This window comes from Lycium barbarum, chromosome 1 (genome assembly GCF_019175385.1).
Source record: "Lycium barbarum isolate Lr01 chromosome 1, ASM1917538v2, whole genome shotgun sequence".
Taxonomy (NCBI): Eukaryota; Viridiplantae; Streptophyta; class Magnoliopsida; order Solanales; family Solanaceae; genus Lycium; species Lycium barbarum.
The window spans coordinates 145,409,779-145,424,293 of NC_083337.1; the positions used below are offsets into that span (position 1 = coordinate 145,409,779).

At 36.0% G+C, this 14,515-nt stretch overlaps 1 pseudogene; it reads right to left on the bottom strand.

Moving 5' to 3' along the window:
• Positions 1–3,373, bottom strand: part of LOC132615647 (stearoyl-[acyl-carrier-protein] 9-desaturase 6, chloroplastic-like) — a 60,563-nt pseudogene extending 57,190 nt beyond the window's left edge.
• Between the last annotated feature and the right edge of the window lie 11,142 nt (positions 3,374–14,515).

Below are 14,515 nucleotides of genomic sequence, written 5' to 3' on the forward strand. Positions count from 1 at the left end.
GACATAATACAGGGAAATGAGGGTCAAAATGATCAAATTAAGAAATTACTGTGGTCTTTGCCTTTCCACCCTTCGGGTGCCATCCTTCTCCAAGAACGGCCTATGCTACGAGAAGCTCGAAGAAGGGCAATCACCTATTCAAAAATAGTCGTAACAAGCTCGGGTTTAATTGAATTTGGTGAAGGGTTCCACACTTCAGGAAAATCGGCAGACGATGGACGGTGAATTTGAGATGTGCGTATCATTACAAAACAATAAAGCCACCCTCGGTCATAATCGTCTTTGGGGTCGATCAGGCTTCGACTTCCCCTGGGAACCATATGAACAATTCCCCCTCGGATCACCCGAGGTATATATATGTAAAGCAAATGGTCAAGGGTGAAGGTGACTCCGGCCACATTAGCCAACTTCTCAATACAATACACAAGTCTCTAAACCTGTGGGGCGATCTGCCCGATACATATCCGATACCGATGACAGAAGTCCTCGATCACTCGATGAACAAAGAGAATGAACCCTATGGAAAAAGGATACGTGTATGACAACGAGTAACCGACAATGTAGTGATTTGTTTTCACACCATCCCCAACAAGGCGGACGTCAACATCTGCGCCTAAGTTGCAATCTTCCCTGACTACGGTAATGGTGCCATCATCAATACAAGATTCAAAGTTCTCCACCGAATCAAAATGGTGAAGAATTTTACAGTCATTCGTATAGATAAGACCTGACGGCAGAATACCAGCAACAAGAGATTCTAGCTCCCTATCAGAACCAGCGGCTCCCGTTGATGGCGTGAACGAAGGTTGATCTTCACCTTGAGTCAATAATGGGATGTGAGCCATATTCGTGGAAGGTAACAGTAAATAGTCACGCCCTGATGAAGGAAGATTGAAAATACGAGGAGTACTATGAGCTCAATTCGGGAATCGCAGTAATGTTTTTGAGGAGGAGCAAAGTGAGATTTGAAGAAGTGCAGATGCATGAAAAAGGAAGAATACATGGGCTTTATATAGAAAGAGAATCAAGAAGTCCTGTAGCGTATCAAGGACTCTGACACAAGGAGGTCTCCCAAAAGGATTTGGCGGCTGGGTAATGATGACCTAGCATCGGGCAGAGTAAGATTTTGACTGGAAGGTCTTGTTGTAGGTAATTGGAGGCGGCTGTTCAGCTTTATTTGGGTCCATTTCCCGCCGTAAATAATTTTACCTCGGGCAATGAGGGGTCTATCTATATACGCGTAAAACCGAGGATACAGACATGCTTGGTTTCCCGTTGTCATGGTTATGCTCGGGCACGATATGACCGGCTCATCGGGAACGAGGCTTTGAGCTCGATCTGGGATTAGGCATTAAAGAAAGGGCGGTTAACTACCATAAGGAGAAGACCGAAATATCCGCTCTTAATCGGATATTTCGGCATCGATCTCGGCAACAGCTGTCACCAGATTTATTTCCTTTATTCAGAATTATAGAGGGTTGGGACTCCTCTACTATATAAAGAGGAGGTTCCCATCCATTGTGGGCGGTTGGCAACGGAAAGAAAGAAAGAGTTCATATCATAAAACAATAAGAATTATTTGAGTCCATGCCTATTTGTTCCTAAGTTTATCTTCATTATTCATCGTGTAAGTACTCGGGAGAGGGTATCGACCTCAGATTCTATACCCGAGGCCAGACATAATTAATATTTGGTCAAATCTGCTTCTTTATTTACTTATTGGCTTATCTCGCAATTTAATCTCCAATTGAATTAAGCCACATATCTTTGGCATCACGCATAAAGTTAATTGTTCTCCATTTTAAGGTTAAACAATTAGGATCTTGCCCATCATACATGAGATGCATTGGCATTATGATTTTCTTCTTCATCATCTTCGCAATGGCTAGCATAGTATCATTTGGGTCCACTTAATTTCTCAATAATTCTTGTGTAGGCATTCTCGTGACGCTTCTCGTCTGCTGCAATGGTTCCACATATACGTGCTAGCATGGGGTCTCCGCCCTCTTTAGCTAGCCTAGACATATTTCCATGCGATGAAAACGTCGCTCGCTCTTGAAATGATACGTACACAAAGCCCAAATACGGATTGTTCTCTGTTCCATTATCCTAAGACGCAAAGATTCATGACGAGCAACTTATATTTATCATATATAAAATATTTATGAAAAAAGAGTTGCATGCAATTGCTTCTTGTATGATTTTTCCAACAAGACTAATATTTTCAAACTCAAAAACTACTTATTTACACGGTCAAATAATTACATTTCAATAAATTTGGATGATTTTCAATAAAAGTGGTAAGGTGAAGAACTTATAGTTCAAACATCGCCTTAATCTCAATAGAGGAGTAAATTTGACCAGTGGTTATTTAACTTTGAATATATCACATAAAAGTTACTTTTCTATGTTATGTGACATAAACGTCATTCAAATTTAAAGTTTATAAGACAAAAGCCATTTTTCTATGACAATCAAATTCATCCAACTTAAAGTTTATCATAGAAAAAACACTTTTCTTTGATCCTTTAAAAGTCATCAACTTTAGCCTAGTTAACTAAAAGTAAATCTCACTTGAACTTTTATATTTTGATCTGGAATATGACACCACATTCCAGAATAAGTTAATTACATCTGGGATAACTTCATAAACCTCACTAAATTATCTCGTGTTACGGGTCATCATCACCTGATAATATAAAAAACTGTACACTATTTAACTAAATAATTTTATGAAAATGCTCAGAACAATCCTTACCATTCCAGCTCCAATCAAGTATTGTAGTGTCTTCTCAATCATCAACATATCCACTCTCCCGGAAAGATAAATATAAGTCCGTAATAAATCGCCATGTCGATTCTCCTCAGCTGTCCATGCCCGAATCCAAATTGCCCATGGACATGGGCTGGACCCAGTCTCATCGCGTGCTCCCTCCCATGTATTTAATACGGTCTGGTAAGTGGGCAAAGCATCCTCAGTTAGCATATTACCCACAAGCATCACAAAGTACTCATCTGAAAGCCCTAAAACTCGTTGCCTTAGGGACAGGATCTCTTCCTCGAATTTATCAGGCCCTTGAGATGGGTCAGGGAGAAACTCAATGGGCTGCCAACATTTCTCTACAGGCTGACGAAGGGGGAGGACACTTTCGGAAACCCAAGATTCTAAAGACTTGAAGACTTCCAATTTTTCTGGTGGCATTGAGTGAGTAACCTGGGGACGTGATGGAGGAGTTGTGGGTGAAGCCACCGCGTAGACTGGAGATAACCTCCGCGATGAGGTTATTTTGCGATGGATTATAGTGGTTGTAGGGCGAGGTGACGCCCGTGCAATCGATTGAATGTTGAAATGGGAGAAACATGTAGTCTGCATGATCACTAGTGTTATTAGATGGGTGACCAATATTATTTAGAAGGGGATCTTATTGGATCTTATTTATAAGGACCATTCATTAAATATTTGAACTGAAAGTTTAGCCATGTACTAGCCTAATTCATAAATGACACATAAAAAAAACAGTTGTCCCCTTATTTTTTTTTATTTTTTTTTCATTCGGTATTCGATATCCGTATTGAAATCCTACTAAATTAAGATTCGCGCCGCATAAGACCCATTCAGGAGAAGCGCCCCCTAACAAGAATTTTTCCGTACCCAAAGCTCGAACCCGAAACCTCTGATTAAGGACCTAAACTGATTAAAACAGATAACAAATGTCTAATTGATTTGGCTATCGATTAAGCGTGTCTGTAAACCGTAAATCGATAAACAAACCAATAAGCACCCCTAGCTCAACACACCTTTTATTTGTTTTAAACCTCCAAAGTTTTGCTTCTTTAGTGAATATCAAATCTTGTATTTTTTTTGTATTTGCTAATTCTCATTCCAAACTTCCTTCCTCATAAATAATTCACTTTTTATAAATTATTTAATTATGTGACTGAAAAACTCTAATAATTATAAAGACTTACCAATAAGATAATGGTACACGTGTCAATAGATTAAATTAATTATGCAAATTAAAAAATATAACATAAGTGATATTTTTTTAAAATTAAATTTAATACTTTCGTAGCACCCCATCCTCATGCAACTAGTTACTAATATATTCCCTTCGTTTCAATTTATGTAAACCCATTTGACTGGGCACGGCATTTAAGAAAGAGTGAACACTTTTGAAACTTGTGGTTCAAACTAAGTCTTGAATATTTGTATGGCTGTAAATCTTTTCATAAAGTGAATTTTTTTTTCAAATTAGAAAAAATATCATTTATTTTGGCACGAAATAAAAAAAAATAAGTTCACATAAATTGAAGGGGAATAATATAAAAGAGACCAGGTGCACAGCGGCCAGTGCTGTCCGTGACATGCTAGCTTGCTTACACGGGTTATTTTTGGCATTCTGTAATTTCAACTCTTTAAGAGTATTGTACATCTCGCTGCATGAATGCATTTTCCCATTTCAAACCTGCTAAGGGTCTGAGTTTTCCTGCATCAAGGGGCCCACCAACAGTACATTTTCTGACTATAACTGTGCATTTGTTATTTTTTCTTACCATCCACGTCCCAGTAATAGCCATTTCATACAACCGTTTACTAATCTGAGTCCGGAATCAAAATGACCCAAAATAATATTTTTGAACCAAAATATTTCAATAAAAAAAATGTTATAAAATTGTCTTTAGCGTAGCGCAGTAATTTACTGTGCTAAAGCACTTAATTGTGATGACACCGTTAAGTGCTTTGGCATAGTAAATTACTGCGCTAAAGGTTTTTTTTTTCTTTTTTCTTTTTCTTTTGGTTAACCCCTCTTTCATTACACTTTTTAGCGTACTTTGATCATAGATTAATCATGCTTCGAGACCCTGAAACTTCAATATTTTATATAGAACCCTACTTCAGATCAACAATTATATTTTTTTGAAGTCATAGACTGATATGAGAGACAATCATGCAAGTAAGACTCATCAATTATGTATGTGATATACACACTCAAGCAAATCAATTCCCATAATGACTTCACATTTAGTGTAGGATCAAAAGCTAATTTAATTTCCGATCATCATCTACTATCCAAATGATTAGTCAAAAATGAAAGTCATTTCTTGGTATGTATCAAATTACATTTGTGACTAGAATCACACAGATTCTTTAAGTCTCATCCTCTTACATATACTCTATTATACATATCATTGAGTAGAAAATGTAACAAAAAAAGATAAACAACACATATTCATTAAAAAAAAAAAAATACAACTCTTTTGGCCAAAGTCTTAGCTAGCTTGTCTATAGGAGAAGGTTGATTTTAAAAAAAACATTTTAAAAAATGAGGCATAGGACATGTCTTTAAAATTCAAGATTTTTTAAGCTTAGCTTCTATATCCTTTCTCTCCTCCCACTTGGCTTCAAGCGCCAAAGTATATATACACAAAGGGACTAACTTAGACCATACTCATGATGAATATTATCCAATGTTCGCCCGAGTACTCTAGGAGAGAATCCCTCAATATGGACAAAGTGACCCAAACTTTTATCACGATTCTTAGGGTCCATTACAATTTTTTTAGAACCTCGTATTTTATTTTCCCCTCCTCCCTTCACTAAGTTCTTTATCCCCGAAAGGATTTTTTTTACCACCCTCAGAATATTAAGCCTGAGGTTTCAGAATCATAATCAGTATTGGTAATTGTCCTCTGACAGCATAATCTTCTATGTTGTCCCCTTACTCGACTTTTTGTACCACCCCCATTTAGGCGTAATTCAAGTTCACTCCTCTCCATCCATTTTAGAAATGGGATCAAGGAACGATAAGAATTGTTATACCATTTAGTGTGACTACATATGCCACAATAACTCATAGAAGAGCAGTTAAGTAAAGGGTCATATTCTTATTTATTGAAATAAATTTTCAACCATTTCAGGATCACTATAGTATCAGTAAAAGGAATGACTAAGACTTGACTAAGTTCTTTAACAAAGAGTCGTCTACAAGCCACAATTTTCTAATAATGTAGAGTCCGTTTGGATTGGCTTATAAGTTGCTTATAAGCTGTTTTCAGTTTTTTTGAGTGTTTGGCTGGCCAGCTTAAAGTCATTTTGTGCTTAAAGCTCAAAAAAATAATTGGGCTCATTTGACTTAACTTATCTAAAGCAGCTTATAAGCTGAAAACAACTTGTAAGCCAAAAAAAAAAAGTTAGACTACCCAACATAATTTTTTAGCTTATAAGTTGTTGCAGCTTATAGACATAAGCCCATCTAAACAGGCTCGTAAATTCATGGCCAATGCTCTGGCCGACCAGTCATATGAAGACATGATTTGCGTTGGCGTTCCTCAAATATACCGTGTGCACGTACTAAAGACTTTGAGGCCGACACAACATATTAGGCTTTGAACTATTCTGCCCTCAAACAACAAGAAGCAAATTGATATGCTGCTTTGCCTTTCGGGAAAAATAATATTTCATGGCTTAGAACTAGACCTGTCAACCGGTTCCAACCGGAACCGGACCGGGAACCGGTTAGGAAACCGGCCGGTTCCGGTTTAAACGGTTCCGGTTAACCGGTTTTAAAGTCCAAACCGGAACCGGTCCGGTTTGGATTGGTTAAAATTTTTTGTTTTTTTTGTTTTTTGTATTATATATATATATATTATAGTATTTATTTGTATATTGTAGGTATATTTACATATGTTATACAACTTTATAATTAAAGTTTAAATATTTACTGACTAACAGCCTAACAGCAAGTCAGCAATACAAAATAGTGCTTTTCGTACACATATATATGTATAACTTACATATACTTATATATATGTATAACTTAATACTATATATATACTATATATACTTATATACTTATATATAGTATATATACTATATATACTTATATATATACTTATATACTATATTTTTTTTTATTTTTTTTTAATTTTAACCGGTCCGGTTCCGGTTAAAAAAAATTTGGAACAGGACCGGTTAACTAATATCCGGTTAACCGGAACCGGTTAACCGGTTATACCGGTTCCGGTTCCGGTTCCGGTTTAACCGGTCCGGTTACCGGTTAAAACCGGTTACAATGAACCGATTGACACCTTTACTTAGAACTATCACATTATACAACATATTTAATTTGCTCTCAAGCTATATATTTTCAACTATCTTTAGTGGGCCACGGGCACTAAAGTTGATAGATGATAAAACTGTTAAGCCACAAAAAAAGTTCTCTTGGAAAAGAAAAAGGAAAAAAGTCCACATAGACGTTGGAATATTCTCATCTCAAACGTGATTAAAAAAAAAAAAACGAAAAATCACATTAGAATCTTAAATAAATTCTAACTGCAAAGTCCTCTAATAAAGAAGAATCACTCTCAAATACATTGAGTCCGCAACTTAAATGACCTAGTTTTTGCGCTTTTGGACCAAAATAATTCCAAAAAAAAAAAAAGGTTATAAAATTACCTTTTGTGCACTAAATTAGTGCGCAATAGGACTTAACCATGACGGTTACAGTTAAGTCCTATTGCACAATAATTTTGTGCGCAATAGGGGTTATTTTCATTTTCACAATACTTTGTGTAATTTCAAAGTTTTGAAATTTCATTTTTTTCCATACTTTGACCAAAGATTAGTCATGCTTCAAAATGCCGGAATATCAATATTTTATATAGAACCTGATATCTTTTTCTAGGAAAAATAATGTGATTTTTTACTGGTAAGAATCAATGCCTTGACTAAATAATAAAACGCTTAAATCAAAACTCTAATAAAGTATACATAAACGTTTGGATCGTCGTTTTAATTGTTGTAAAGTGTCCCGAAGTAAGTTTTGCTTGTTTGGAAACTTATTATCTTTAGGTTTAAGTGTTTTATTTTAAAAGGTTTTGATTTAAGCGTTTTATTAGTTAGTCAAGCATTACTTTATTTCGAATATGTCGAGATTTTTTTCATAATTAATTTAGGACGTCGCACGAGTTATTAATAAACGATAATAAGACTAAGATAACTAATTATCATTAAGACTAATACCAGTAAAAAAATAATATTAACATAAAATGTACAATTTATTTACATATAAACAATCTCCATCCTCCTTCTTCCTTAGGTCCCACATGTGGGAGCCTTTAGAGTAACCCTAGGCCTAAGGCGATCCCCACCACCTTCACTATCATCTTCATCCCCCTTTTTCCTCTTAGTAATAGGATGTTGTATGTCATGATCATCCTTCCTTCCGTTTCCTGCACCCTTGACAATAATATGCTTCTTATGGACAAGAGTAGGTTTTGTATGGCCAGAACCTCATCAACATCAGGAGATGGGCCAATCTTAGCAGGAGACGGGTCCACAAGCGCAGACGAATGAACCTGAAATAACATATAAACAATTTAGTTTAGGTTTATTCTAAACTAAACCTGAAATAACATATAAAAAATTAAAAAGGATGAACCTAATTATAATTTAGATTTAATTAATACATTATCTTTTTGTAAAAAATCAAACCTGCGTGTTGACGGGCTCCTGAGATGGACGATGAGAGGGCTCCTCAGCAGTCTCCCAAGTGGGCTCCTGAGCGAGCCCAAAAGTCGGAGATATAGATGGTGCCGGAGCTGGAGCTGAATCCTAAGAAATGAAAAATTATATAATAATTAGTATAAGTATTTTAATTTATTAAAATAATTATTTCAAATACTTACATCTTGGCTCCAGCTGTCGAAGTTTAGGAATGTGTAGTCGTACTCCAGCTCCCAGCCACCTTACCGATCACGAACGAGCCACTCACCGTGTGGATGACAAACTAGCGGTTGCACATGGTATACCTCTAATGATGGTCACTCTAGGTGCTCTGAAAATAGCTCCGCCGGCGTATATAGAGGTGTCGACGGTCGGTAAGAAGTCGACAAGCACTCTGAAGTCGACGGATGCTGCTGGGCTGGAGCGGGAACGATAGCATGCTTGTCAGGATCATCTGACGGAAGCCTCCACCGCCACCACCTCTTCCACCATCCCCTCGGCCACCAGCGTCTTTAGCCCCACCCCTATGTCCCTGCCACCTCGGCCACTAGCCCTTCTAGCTCCACCACCTCGGCCACCAGCCCCTTTAGCCCTACCACTTCTGACACCCCTACCTCTACCACCACCGCCTCCACGAGCACGACCACGACCACCGTGGGGTGCATGATCCTCAACGATATTCATGTGTATCAACAGACACCGCGACCTCCACGTGTGCTCACCAGCCCTACAAAAAGCAGGCAACTGATCCAAAATCTGATCATACGGACTTTATATAAAAAGTAGTAAAAAAATGAATTATTAAACAATATAAAATAAAAATAGTAAAAATCAAAATAAGATAATAACCTACTATATCCGTCGTCGTACGATCTAGCTCATCCCTGAACGGAAGAAGTCTGTGGTGCGTATCCACATCTCGGATTACGCCTCCCGTCTATATCTGAAATGGTTATTAAAAAATATTTTATTAGTCTTCGTTTCAAAAAGCTATATTTAGAATAAAATTACACACACTTAAATATATTGCCTGGATGAGCGCGTGAAATTCGCCGACATCCGCATGCTCACCCACAGACGCTCGACATAGTGATCGTTACAGGTAAACCAGAACAGCAACTCCCCAACTATAACATCCCAACTTGCCCAAATTTTCTATATATAGCAAATACGGTAAGCTCACATGGGAACCCGATATGTTCGGGACGAAGATGCCCCCGAATATGATGAGTAAGTATAGACGGGCACGACGATCGACCTCCACCTGAGGTGTCCTCTGTAATAGGATGCTGGATGTCTATGAGGCGCAAGTGAGTATAGAGGGCAACCATCGACACCCGAGTCTGTCCCCAGAAATCACGTTCCCCCGACACGAAATCAGTGAGCCTAGTCAACTCCTGCCAATATGATCTGAGTTGTTGAGGCTCCTCAATGTATAATGGGCGTCCATCTACCTGTAGACCATATATGACATCCACATCCTCAAGCGTGATAGTGGTCTCACCAGTGCAGAGATGAAATAGGTGGGTCTCCGGTCTCTGTCGCTCAATCATGACCGTCATAAGAGCCCTATCATGTTGTACCCGACCAACAACGACGCAATAGTAGATACCGCCCTGATAAAGTACATCTAATACGCGATGATGTGGGGGCCGAGCCCCTAAAAGATCCTACGCATGTTCCATCCTACGGGGACGGAACAACGTACTGGAATCTATAACGCACTAGAATCTATCACCTCATCCATAATAGTTAGGACCTATGAGTAACCTGTAGATAAAGTATTGATGCATCAAAGTGCCCTAGATGAAGAGGGTTGAGATCCATGGAAGTGTCGTATCTGTCTTAATAATTTTTAATTAATCATTAACATGTAATATTAATTATCTAATCCTTTATCGAAAAATTATACTAACTAACTAATTCTTTAACGGGAAATTATATTAACTATCTAAATTTGGGAATTAATAATTATTAATTAATTATTATACTAACTGCAATTAACTAACTAATATTATATTAATGATATTTTTAATCTTAAATTAAGGATGTTCAATCCTAAACTGAGGATTAACTACAATTAACTAACAAATATAACATTAAGGATATTAAGGTTTAACTATTTCTAATTAACAATTGATAATTAATTAGACCACTAATTAGCACATTAACACATAAAATTGGATAACTAATTAGCACATAAAATTAGATAACTAATTAGCAAATATAATTAGATTAACACATAAAATTAGATAACTAATTAGCACATTAATAATTAACATGGATTAAACAATTTTACAAATAAATAAATTAACAAATAAAGATATTATTAGGAGATTAGTAAATTTTCCTATAATCAAACAATTAACAAATCATTAACAAAAAATAAAGATTAACATATCATTATCAAATAACTAACAATTAGCTAATCAACAATTAACAAATAATTAAAGATTAACATACCATTAACAAATAATTAACAATTAGCTAATCAAACAATTACCAAATAATTTTTTTTAAAAAAAAAAAACTCACTGGACAACCCTATCGCGCTCTGTTTTTTGGCGTAATATTTTTTTTCGAAATCCGCAACTATTAAACATTAATCATGCTTAGGATAATAATATACTTAACAATGTAATAGAAAATTCATTGTAAAATACTTAGATTAAAGGTTGTTTTTGAGTTTTTGAAATCGAGCTCTACGCCGCTTTATTCTGAAATTCAAGCTTCGAAACTTGTTCCTTGACTTGAATATACCAAGAATATTGACTTTTGGGTTAAAAAAATAACACGAAAATGACGTGTTTGGAAGGTAGGACCTCGGCCTTTTCTTGTTAATGGCGGTTTTTTTTTTAAAATTGGTGGGGGACCGATCGGGTGTGGAAGATGGTGGGGCGTTTATTAAATGCCTTTTGCACACTAATTAGTACTTTTGTAACTTTTTTTATGGGTTATTTTGGTCCAAAAGCACAAAAACTAGGTCATTTAAGTTGCGGACTCCAAGTATATATGGCAGTGAATAGGGCTGTTCACGGTTTTGGTTAAAACCAAAACCAAACCGAAAATTTAACCAAACCGAATAAAAAAACCGACATTTGGTTTGGTTTGGTTTGATTTGGTTTTAAATTTTAAAAACCGATAATATTTGGTTTGGTTATGGTTATATTAAAAAATAACCGAATAAATAACCGAACCAAACCGACAAAGTATATACATAAATTTTATAATTATTTATATGTATAATATTAGTTTTTCATAAATAATTATAAATATTTTATACCTTTTAATCATTAATTTGATTTCTGGTCTACTTATTTCACATGATTGTTTAAGGGCCGTGTTTTTAAGAATACGTTCAAGCCCATGTCTTTAAGTCTTTTAACTCTTTAAGTGTTAAGTGTAAACCTACTAACAGAAGCTCACGTTAGAGTCTAATGTCTTTAACTTAAATTTTTAGCTTTTCTTTGTCAGCCATTTGATTTTAGGTTGTTTCTTCTTCTTTATTCGAATTTATACCTTTCTTTTTTTCTTGTCTGAATGAGTCCTAAACTTCTAATATTTTTCATATGAAAAGGACAGAGGTTGTAGATTTGGAGGTTCCTATAGAAGATACTTCGGTAACATCAGCATTTGCTGCAACTCAAGCACATGGTAATGTCCTAATACTTCTTCCGTGGATAATCCTCCTAAAAAGCAGAAAAGAACAACTCCATGTAGTCGAGACCCTAGCCTGGGGGATAATGATAGAAAAACATCTGAAGTTTGGGATCATTACCGAAAGTTTTTTTTTAATAAAATGGGAGAATTGAGGGCAAAATGCAAGTACTGCCCCAAAGTTTGGGATCATTACACCAAGTTTTTTTATTTCACATATTTTCATTTTAATTTTAGATAGTCTTTATGTTTAATTAATATGTATGTTTGTAACAACAACTAAAAGCTCCTATGCTCTACTTTATTTCTAGGTATGTATATTAAGATGGCAAAAATGGTGCAACCACTACTTAGTTAGTTTTTAGCTTTATATGTAATAGTTTAGCAACTTTGGGTAACTTGAGTACGACATGATCACTAATAGTGAAAATGTTTCTATGATGTATGTTCCACCTTAAACTATAAATAAAAGATATCGTTTGAACAAAAAAAAAAGACATGTTTTGTTCAACTTTTTAATGTTTACTGATAAGTCTCATGGTTGCTAGTCATAAACCGAAAAATCCAACCAAACCGAACCAAATCGACAATAACCAAACCGGTGGTTATTATTTTATTTGGTTTGGTTATGGTTTTAGACATTTAAAAACCGACTAAATTGGTTTGGTTATGGTTTTAATCAATAACCGACCCAAACCGAACCATGAACACCCCTAGCAGTGAATCAATGACATAGACAATTTTGACGGCAACACGGTTTTCAATCTTCCCGTGGGATAATTGGATTATATGCCATATTTTCGAAAGAATGTTCTCATGTAGCAACAACCACCGAATAAAGGTTCTCACAGCCATTAATCTAATATAAAACGGCTTGAATCAGGAAACAAAAATGCTTGTTTTCAATTTCTTTTTCCTTTTAACCTTAGACTTCGCATTCACGTCAAAATAAACAAAAACAAAAAAAATCCAAACTATCATAAACTGCGTTTTTCGTGGCAGTCTTTCCAAAGGAAAGCATCGACTAGGAAGCACATATTTAAATCTGGCTCTGATACCATTGTTAGAATAAATCACGAGGCAAGAACAACATTGTGTACCTTTTAGTGCAGCGGACGATCGTTGAACTCACCACCAATATAATTGCCCTAAGTCAAACTTTGATTCACTAGAAAACAAAGTTAATATACCACGAACTAAATATCTTTTACTTTGTGTGATCATTGGAGAATAAAAGGAGAATTTTCTCTGTACCCAAAAAAAAACAATGTTCTTTTTCTTAAGGAGAAGGTTTTTTTTTTTTTTAAAGGAGAAGTTACTTTTAACGAAAAAGGGTCAAATATACCCTTGTACTATCAGAAAAGGGTTAAATATACCCCTCGTTATACTTTTAGTCCAAATATACCCTTTCTGTTATACTTTAGGTTTAAATATACCCTTCTTTTATACTTTGAGTCCAAATATACCCTTCCTCCGTTAAAATTGTCCAAGGTGGACATGAGATATGACGTGACACTGACAATTCGGTGAGGTGGACATCACATGGCATGCCACCTCACCACCCCAACCCATTTAATTACCCCTCTCTTCCCCTTCTTTTTCCACCACTACCATCTCCTCCCCTGCACAACCTTTGCAACCATTAGCACCACCACACCATCACTTTTTAAGGTCCTAAACTTAAAGTTCGGTTCTAAACTTAACTGTTATCATTGTATTCTTGAGATGGCAAAAAGGTACTATAAAGCTCTTGTCCTATAGTACTAATTAGCGTTAGACTAATGTATAAAGTTAGTTTGGACTAGTCATGATTTTATGCAGTGATCAATATTCCAAGTTCTAAAATAATTTACGACTTATTTGATGTTGCAGTGCGTGGCAAATTCGAGGAAGTAACTTCAGTTGAGCAATTAAAGAAGTTCTTGACGATTACAAGTATGAAAAACAATCACAAAATTAAGATCAGAAAGAAAGTTGCATCGAAAAATATAGAAGAAAGAAAGAAAGCCAAGTTTACTTGCAACCTGTAAAAGTGGTGGTGCTAATGGTAGCAAAAAGGTTGTGGAGGGGAGAAGATGGTAGTGGTGGAAGAAGAAGGGGAAGAGAGGGGGTAATTAAATGGGTTGGGGTGGTGAGGTGGCATGTCATGTGGTGTCCATCTCTCCGAGTTGTCAGTGACACGTCATATCTCATGTCCACTTTGAACAATTTTAACGGAGGAAGGGTATATGTGGACTCAAAGTATAAAAGAAGGGTATATTTGAACCCACAGTATAACGAAAAGGTATATTTAGACTCAAAGTATAACGAGAGGTATATTTAACCCTTTTCTGATAGTACAGATGTATGTTT